General features: G+C 26.1%; 1 long non-coding RNA gene across 1 annotated transcript; it reads right to left on the bottom strand.

Moving 5' to 3' along the window:
- Nucleotides 1–335: 335 nt before the first annotated feature.
- Nucleotides 336–7660, bottom strand: LOC122271630 (uncharacterized). Its single transcript, XR_006226511.2, has 4 exons — nt 6163–7660; nt 5523–5567; nt 2318–2528; nt 336–1708 (listed from the first exon to the last, which is right to left on the bottom strand). It is a non-coding gene; the product is annotated as an uncharacterized lncRNA (long non-coding RNA).
- Nucleotides 7661–7902: the final 242 nt, after the last annotated feature.

Below are 7902 nucleotides of genomic sequence, written 5' to 3'. Positions count from 1 at the left end.
TCATACTGGTATAGAGGAGTTTTCGTAGATTCAAGGATATGTTTGGATTTTGTATAAGTGGTTGAATAATATTTGCTGCTACCCTATTGGAAAAAATTCCCAGTACAAAAAATTTTATACCGGCTTATGAAACACCGGTTCCGGTATGATACTGGATCCAGTATAATACCAGTCCCAGTACCATACCGGAACCGGTGTTTCATAAACCGGTATCAAATTGATCCCAGTATGATACTGGAACCAGTATCATACCGGAACCGGTGTTTCATAAGCTGGTATAAAATTTATTCCAGTATGATATCGAACCCAGTATCACTAGTGTACTACACCCAGTAAACTGGGATGGTGTAACAATTTATTTTTAACACAAGTATAGTGAGGTACTACAGTTTAATACAGGAAGGTTAGTGAACTGCTCTGAATGGGAAAATAAAACATTGATACGAGTAAATAAATAAAGTCACCTGGTTTATACAGGGAACTAAAACACTTTGTCAAAAGCTATAGTTTGCATTATGTTTATAAAAATCAAATAAACTTTTTTTTTTAAACTTCTTCACAGTTAATGTAATTTTTTTAATAATTAATATATTAGAAATAATTGTCAATAATATTTGAATCTAAAATACTACACAAAAAATGTTTTGCAGCAACATAAGAAAAGTGTAAATGCATTCTTCAGATTTTATGAAAATTGATTGGGGATTAGAAATATTATGTAATGAATAGCCAAAAACTGACTAAAATAAGTCAAAATCTTATTTTTTAATTTTCATATCTTTTGAAATGACAAAATAAATTTTGTTAAATAAGCCTCGGAAATGTTTGACAAATGCAAATTCATATGCACAATAAGGAGACCGTGTGAAGTGTATATATCTATAAATATAAACAATCTAATTATAAAATCATGATTTCATATAAATCAATTAACTTCGGTTTATATTTGTAATTGATAAATAAAATTAAATGCAAATAACACATATAGCATATAATGTTCGAAATGCCGCCAAAAATATTTGAAATGAATCTAATTTGACACTGTTCATTTACTTTGAAATCAGGCATTGTAAAATATAATTATATAGTTATGTTACATTTTGATCAATGTACTTGCTTGCTACTATAGATTTAAATACAAACCAATTTAATTTTAGATATATTTGAAATTTAAATTATAGTCAACTTTAATCATTCAAACATAATAGTGGTTAGAGTAGTAATTATAGCTACAAATGAAAGCTTAAATGACACAAGTTATTAACTAATGTAAATAAAAAATTTGAATTATTTTACTCTGTCATTCTTCGATTGACATTTTTCTTAAGATTCCTTGATTTAAAGCACAATTTGATACAGTCATTTTCTATTTGAAGTATTTAATTTTTATGATAATTTACTTAACGCATAATATCTGAAAATTAAATTAGGAAAAAAAAGTTATCGCCTACAAAAATTTAATCTCAAGAGCGAATTATTTATATAACGACACATGTTCATAAATAATAAAATAAGCCCTAAATTTTAGAAAGCTTTTCTTATCTCACAATTGTTGTGCACTCAACAAGTAATAATTAATATATATACTGAATAAAAACACACAACACAATATTAAAAATTTTAAACATTGGATATGACATAATTTAAACTCTGTCTTCAATAAGATATAAGAATTACACAATTACTAAATTGATATAAAAACAATCAACTCTCATTACTAAATTGATATAAAATTACTAAATTGATATTAAAACAATGATCTCAAGAGCGAATTATTTATATAACGACACATGTTCATAAATAATAAAATAAGCCCTAAATTTTAGAAAGCTTTTCTTATCTCACAATTGTTGTGCACTCAACAAGTAATAATTAATATATATACTGAATAAAAACACACAACACAATATTAAAAATTTTAAACATTGGATATGACATAATTTAAACTCTGTCTTCAATAAGATATAAGAATTACACAATTACTAAATTGATATAAAAACAATCAACTCTCATTACTAAATTGATATAAAATTACTAAATTGATATTAAAACAATGATCTCAAGAGCGAATTATTTATATAACGACACATGTTCATAAATAATAAAATAAGCAATAATAAAATAAGCCCTAAATTTTAGAAAGCTTTTCTTATCTCACAATTGTTGTGCACTCAACAAGTAATAATTAATATATATACTGAATAAAAACACACAACACAATATTAAAAATTTTAAACATTGGATATGACATAATTTAAACTCTGTCTTCAATAAGATATAAGAATTACGCAATTACTAAATTGATATAAAACATTACCACAATAGCCTAAAAAATGTTAATCTTTTTATAATCAAATGAAATGAATTGTAGTTTCAATAATGTGAAGTGGCTTAAAAGCTCAATTTTCATGTCTCTTTGATGTCTAGCTGGTGGTTTTCTGGATCCCTCAGACGTTTCTTTAATGTAATGAACTATCTTTCTAGCTTCATCAAATAAGAGCCAGCAACAATGTCTCCATTTAGAGTTCCTAATATAAACAAATTTTGAATAAACAGAAAGTGCAGACTAAACAGCAATTTCAAAAAATTTCATTTTTAATATTGTATGCTTTTTCTTTTAATATTATGCTTTACCCTTTTACACTAAATTTTAGATTACAGTGCTAATTTAATTAAGTTAATATTTCAGATTGCAGTGTTAATTCTATAAGACATTTTTGGCATTTGTATACTTTTTCCTAACTATTAAATTGACAGCAAGAATTATTAAACGAATACAAAGAGTAAAGAATTTTTACAAGCTTTAAACTTTTCTTACATCATGTTAATAAATAAATAGGCAACGAAAAATGCTAAAAATGTCAGTCAAAATTATATTAACTGAAAGCTTAATTGTGTTAAGTTTTTCATATGATTATGATAAATTTTACCATTACACAAATAGGATGCATATATTTTTCAGCTAATATAAACTGATTAAAATTAGAAAAGCATTATACTTTTTAAAAAAATAATAATAATAGTATTTATATTAATAGGGTACTGTACTACATTTACTCCAAATTTTAATTAACTTTTATGCTTTTTAAAAACTCAAAAACTAGCTGTTACAGGTGTAAATAACTTAGACAAAGATCCAGAATGCACAAAAAACAGATTTCATACAATTCAAATTATATGCGATTCTTACAAAAATTCAAATAAAATATGTGCGTATATAAATAATGTTACGAATATTCAGGAACTGTTCAATCATACATTTAAAAAAAAAATCTATTGTGTAGTGTAACACACACAACACATACAAGAAATTAGACTCAATATTTAACCTAATAATTAAGTTCTTGAAACATTATACCATACTTTTGTTCAAAATAAGTATAACATATATTGTAAACAAAATTAAGAAGTATTAATTTGCAAGATGAGAATTAATTTGATACTAAAAGGTTGCAGAAAATTTTAAAAAAATAAGTACTAAAATTTCGAACACTGTATGATGTTAATTTAAAGATTAGCTATTGAAACGCACAGACTGTAAATAAATAGAAGATTTTAAAAATTTTTTTTACATTATGAATAAACAATTATCCAAATTATATAGACAAATTTATACAGTAAAACAATTTTTCAGAATAATTATTAAGTATGAGAAATACAATTGCAAATACTTATTTTTCAACCACCTACTATACCAATCAATTACAAATATACTTAATTTATCAACTGTCCAATTTAAACGTAGATCAAATTATAAAATTCAAGATTTGAACTGCAAAATTTTCCGCACCCTAGTAAGAAAAAATAATGGTCTACCAAATTTTATTATTTTTGTGTAATTTGAAAGAGATTTATTTCAAATAAAGGGAAGTTAATGTCTAACATAGGTATCGCTCATACTACCCAATTTTGTTGACAACTCAAAAGAAATCACCAGCGCCCACATCACAGAAGCACATTACCAACCAACTTTTCATAGTGACTCTATGCAAAGATTAAAGTATGAATGATCTGAAGTAACTTTTTACCATTTTAATTTCATTATAATAGTTTTTAAACAGTTCAGCTCATAACTTCCTCTAAAGCTTAGCATTTAAATGTATTATTAAGACAAAGAACATTAACAGGTTTAAACAAACAAAACTTGAACGTATAGTTAAAAATGTAACTATTCAGTGGCTGAACTCAGAAATAAATTTGCATATACTTTTTACATTCATTAAAATTAAGGAAGCATTCAGTTCTATTTACAGTGGAGCATCGTTTATACGACGATCACTTATACGACGTTTACATTTATACGACGTTTTAGTGTGGTCCCAAATCATTCCTATTCATTTTAATGTAAAAATACATCGTTTATACGACGAACAGAATCGGTTATAACGTCGATTTTTAGATTTTGTTCACGTTTATTTAATTTTTTATTTTTTCTCGTGTATTTTAAAAAAGGGCGGAATTTGCCAACATGAATGATACAGAAAAGGGGCCAACAAGAATACTTGGATGACGACCGTAATTTTTGCTAGATGACTGAAAAAACAAGACAATGTTATGAAGAGGCAAAAACGAAAAATTTTGCTATTCATCGACCAATGTCCAGCTCACCCATCGATACTAATAATTTTGGGAAATGTAAAAGCTCTCTTTTTTCCTGCAAATTGCACAAGTGCGCTTCAGCCATTAGATTTGGCCGTGATTAGAAATCTAAAATTGCATCATAGAAAGCAGTAAGTTCAACTCGCTATTCAAAGCATTGTAGAGACTAATAGCAAGAAAATATAATTAAAGGTAACATACATTCAAATTGCTCACTGCAATTTTTCTTCTTTGGTTATTTGTTTGTTTTGCTTTGTCTAATTTAGAAATTTATGTAAATCAACACGTTAAACATTAAAATTAACTGAAAACAGAGTTAGTTTCAGTTTTAGAAGTAAAAATCAATTATACAACGTTATCGTTTATAAGACGTTTTTCGGTGGTCCCTTCGGCGTCGTATAAACGATGCTCCACTGTATTTGTAACTACGATACGAGAACTTACAAAAATTTTCCACTACTTCAATTTATTAACAAACTGAATATCTTTAAAAACACTGTATCACTTTTATGTACCAAGATATGAATATAATGAATGCAGGGCTGCCAACGAACACTTTCAGAATACTGGAGACTCAGCCAATACTTAAAACACATCACCGCAACTTCCAGGTAGCAGTCTGAGAGAAATTAAAACAAAAACATTAAAAAAGAGGACCACTTTAAAGAGTATAATTTGCACCCATCCCAGGCAAATCTCTACTTGTCTTTTTTAAAAATATATATATATATATAAATAAAAATATAATTAGCAAGTTTAAAATCCTTTTAGCGTCTTGACAGTTGTAGCCGACACAACAGATCCTGACACTTAAATATCCCCAATTGTAGATTTATAAAGTATAAAATAACCATCAAATTAAAAAAAAAAACAATTTCAATAATAATGTGCATGTTGAATATGAAAAGAACTAGAAAACATACCTCGATGGAAATTACAAGGAATTAATAAAGTTTTCCAAATCATTTCTGAAAGAAAAAATTTATTTAGAAATTATATAATAGTAAACAAAATATATGCAAGCTATTAAGTAGTTAATATGAAACTTTTAAGTATCAACTGCTTTATTTGTAAAACGCTTTTTTAGTTTTACTGAAACTTCAGGGTATCAACAGTTAATAAAATATAATTTAAATTACATGATTAAAATTTTTAAAATAAAATTAAACATTAAAAATAGCAAAATAATTTGCAATTATAAAATAATTCAAAGTCTAAAAATATTATATACAACTTAACAAATAATTAATTTGTTAATAACGGTGATCACATGATAATAATGAGAATTTATGTAAATAACATGTGAACAAAGTGTTTCGAATAAAGTCTCATTAAGAAATGCAGGAAGAAAAAAAACATTCAAAATATTTTCTTCTCAAGCAATGGAGTTTAAGTCGTAACCCTAATGCAAGCACATGCAGTTTCAAGAATAATATAATGTGTCTTGATTACTTAATCTATAAATACTGCTTAAGTATACATTTTAACATTTCTGTAACTAGAAAATATGTAAATAAAGAATATGTAAATAAAAGCAAGAAATAAAGACAAAAATACACTTACTAAAATATAGCGCCAAGAATTACCATGAGGCATCCATGATTAGGACAAATGTAAACAAAGTTTGAAGAAATGTGATTGGCTGAAGTTCACACTGAAAACGGAACGAACTGAAAAAACTGATAAATTAGGAAAAAGGGTAGCTTTATGTAGATTTAACGAACGACTAAGGTCGATTCTCGTCTTTGCGTGATTCCCTTTCGTTTCTGCATTAATCGCTCTTTTCAATTGAATTAAATTAATTATAGTGTTACAATAAAAATTTATTTATTTATTTCATAAAAGTTTATTTTGTTTTATGATTTAAACTACAAATTTCAAAAACGGACTGAAATTTATAAATTTATGAAGGAGAGATTTAAGTTTGGTTAAGGTAAAAAGTTTTTAAGATTTTATAACAATTTTCAATTTATGTAAACATATTTCTTTTTTTACCAAGTCGTCGAAACCTAAACTAAATAATTTATTTTGCGAATTGATAAATTTGTTTCGATTAGGAGCAACATAGATTTAGTTTAGTATAAATTCAAGAAGAAATAAATAAAAATTAAAAACAGCTTATAATAAAATTTAAAGTGATGCAATTAATAATATTCTTTTCTCATCATGACTTTGATTAAAATAATTTTTGTAAATAAAAAAATAAATAAGTAAGTAAAGAATAAACGAATAAAAACAAGTTTTATTGTTTAATTACTTTTATTATAAAATTACTTTTATTATAAAATTACTTTAATTTCAATAACTAGATTTTACTTAGATGACTTAGATTTTAAAATAATTAAAATGTGCAAAAATCTAACTGAAAAACTCCCTTCGCTCCAAAATTATAAAATGATTTTAATAATTTTAAATATGCATTTTTTTTAAAAATTGATGCACACAGAAAGTGTACGTTTTCACCACTCTTAATATATTAGTTAAGAGTTCTTATAAAAATCTAAGAAATTAATTATTGGAAATTAGTATATAATCAAGAAAAAAAAACGAAGACTTTATAAAATAATAAATTATTAAAGAAGTAAGCTAGTTTGAAAATGTCGAAACCTGTTAGATTTCCGGAAAAATATGCACTTTCTAAGAATTTAAGTTAGTATATTTTAAAACTACTTCAAAATTTCCAGCATGGATTCTAACTGGTTTCGAAATTTCCATCATGTTTAAAAACTGGTATCAAAATTTCCAGTACGATATTATACTGGTTTCACACTTTCCTATATATTTGAAATCTGGTATCAAAATTTCCAGTATGCTACATACTGGTTTTAAAATTTCTAGTGTGGCGTCATACTAGTTTTAAACTTTCCAGTATGGTGTTATACTGGTTTTAAAATTTCCCGTATGGTGCTATACTGGTTTTAAAATTTCCAGTATGGTGCCATACCAGGTTTTAAAATTTCCAGTATAGTTTCATACCAGGTTTTAAATTTCTGGTATAGTTATACTGGTTCTGGTATCTTTGTTACTGATTTTTGATACTGGTTTTGCAAATTTTTTCCAATAGGGTACTATTGCTTTATCTGTTATATGTTTAATGTGGTCTGCCCAGGAGAGTTTGCTATTTATTACTAAACCAAGATATGTAGCTTTCTTTACAATTGGAATTGGGGTATTGAATAGTTTCGGTTTGCAGTTTGGCTGGATTTTTATTCTTCGTTTTTGAATGATAAGGATTTGTGATTTTTCTGCGTTGACTGCTGTTTTCCATTTCCTGCACCAGTTTTCGACCTAGTAATTGATCCT

This window comes from Parasteatoda tepidariorum, chromosome 9 (assembly GCF_043381705.1).
Source record: "Parasteatoda tepidariorum isolate YZ-2023 chromosome 9, CAS_Ptep_4.0, whole genome shotgun sequence".
NCBI lineage: Eukaryota > Metazoa > Arthropoda > Arachnida > Araneae > Theridiidae > Parasteatoda > Parasteatoda tepidariorum.
This window is presented reverse-complemented; position numbering and strand designations above follow the sequence as displayed.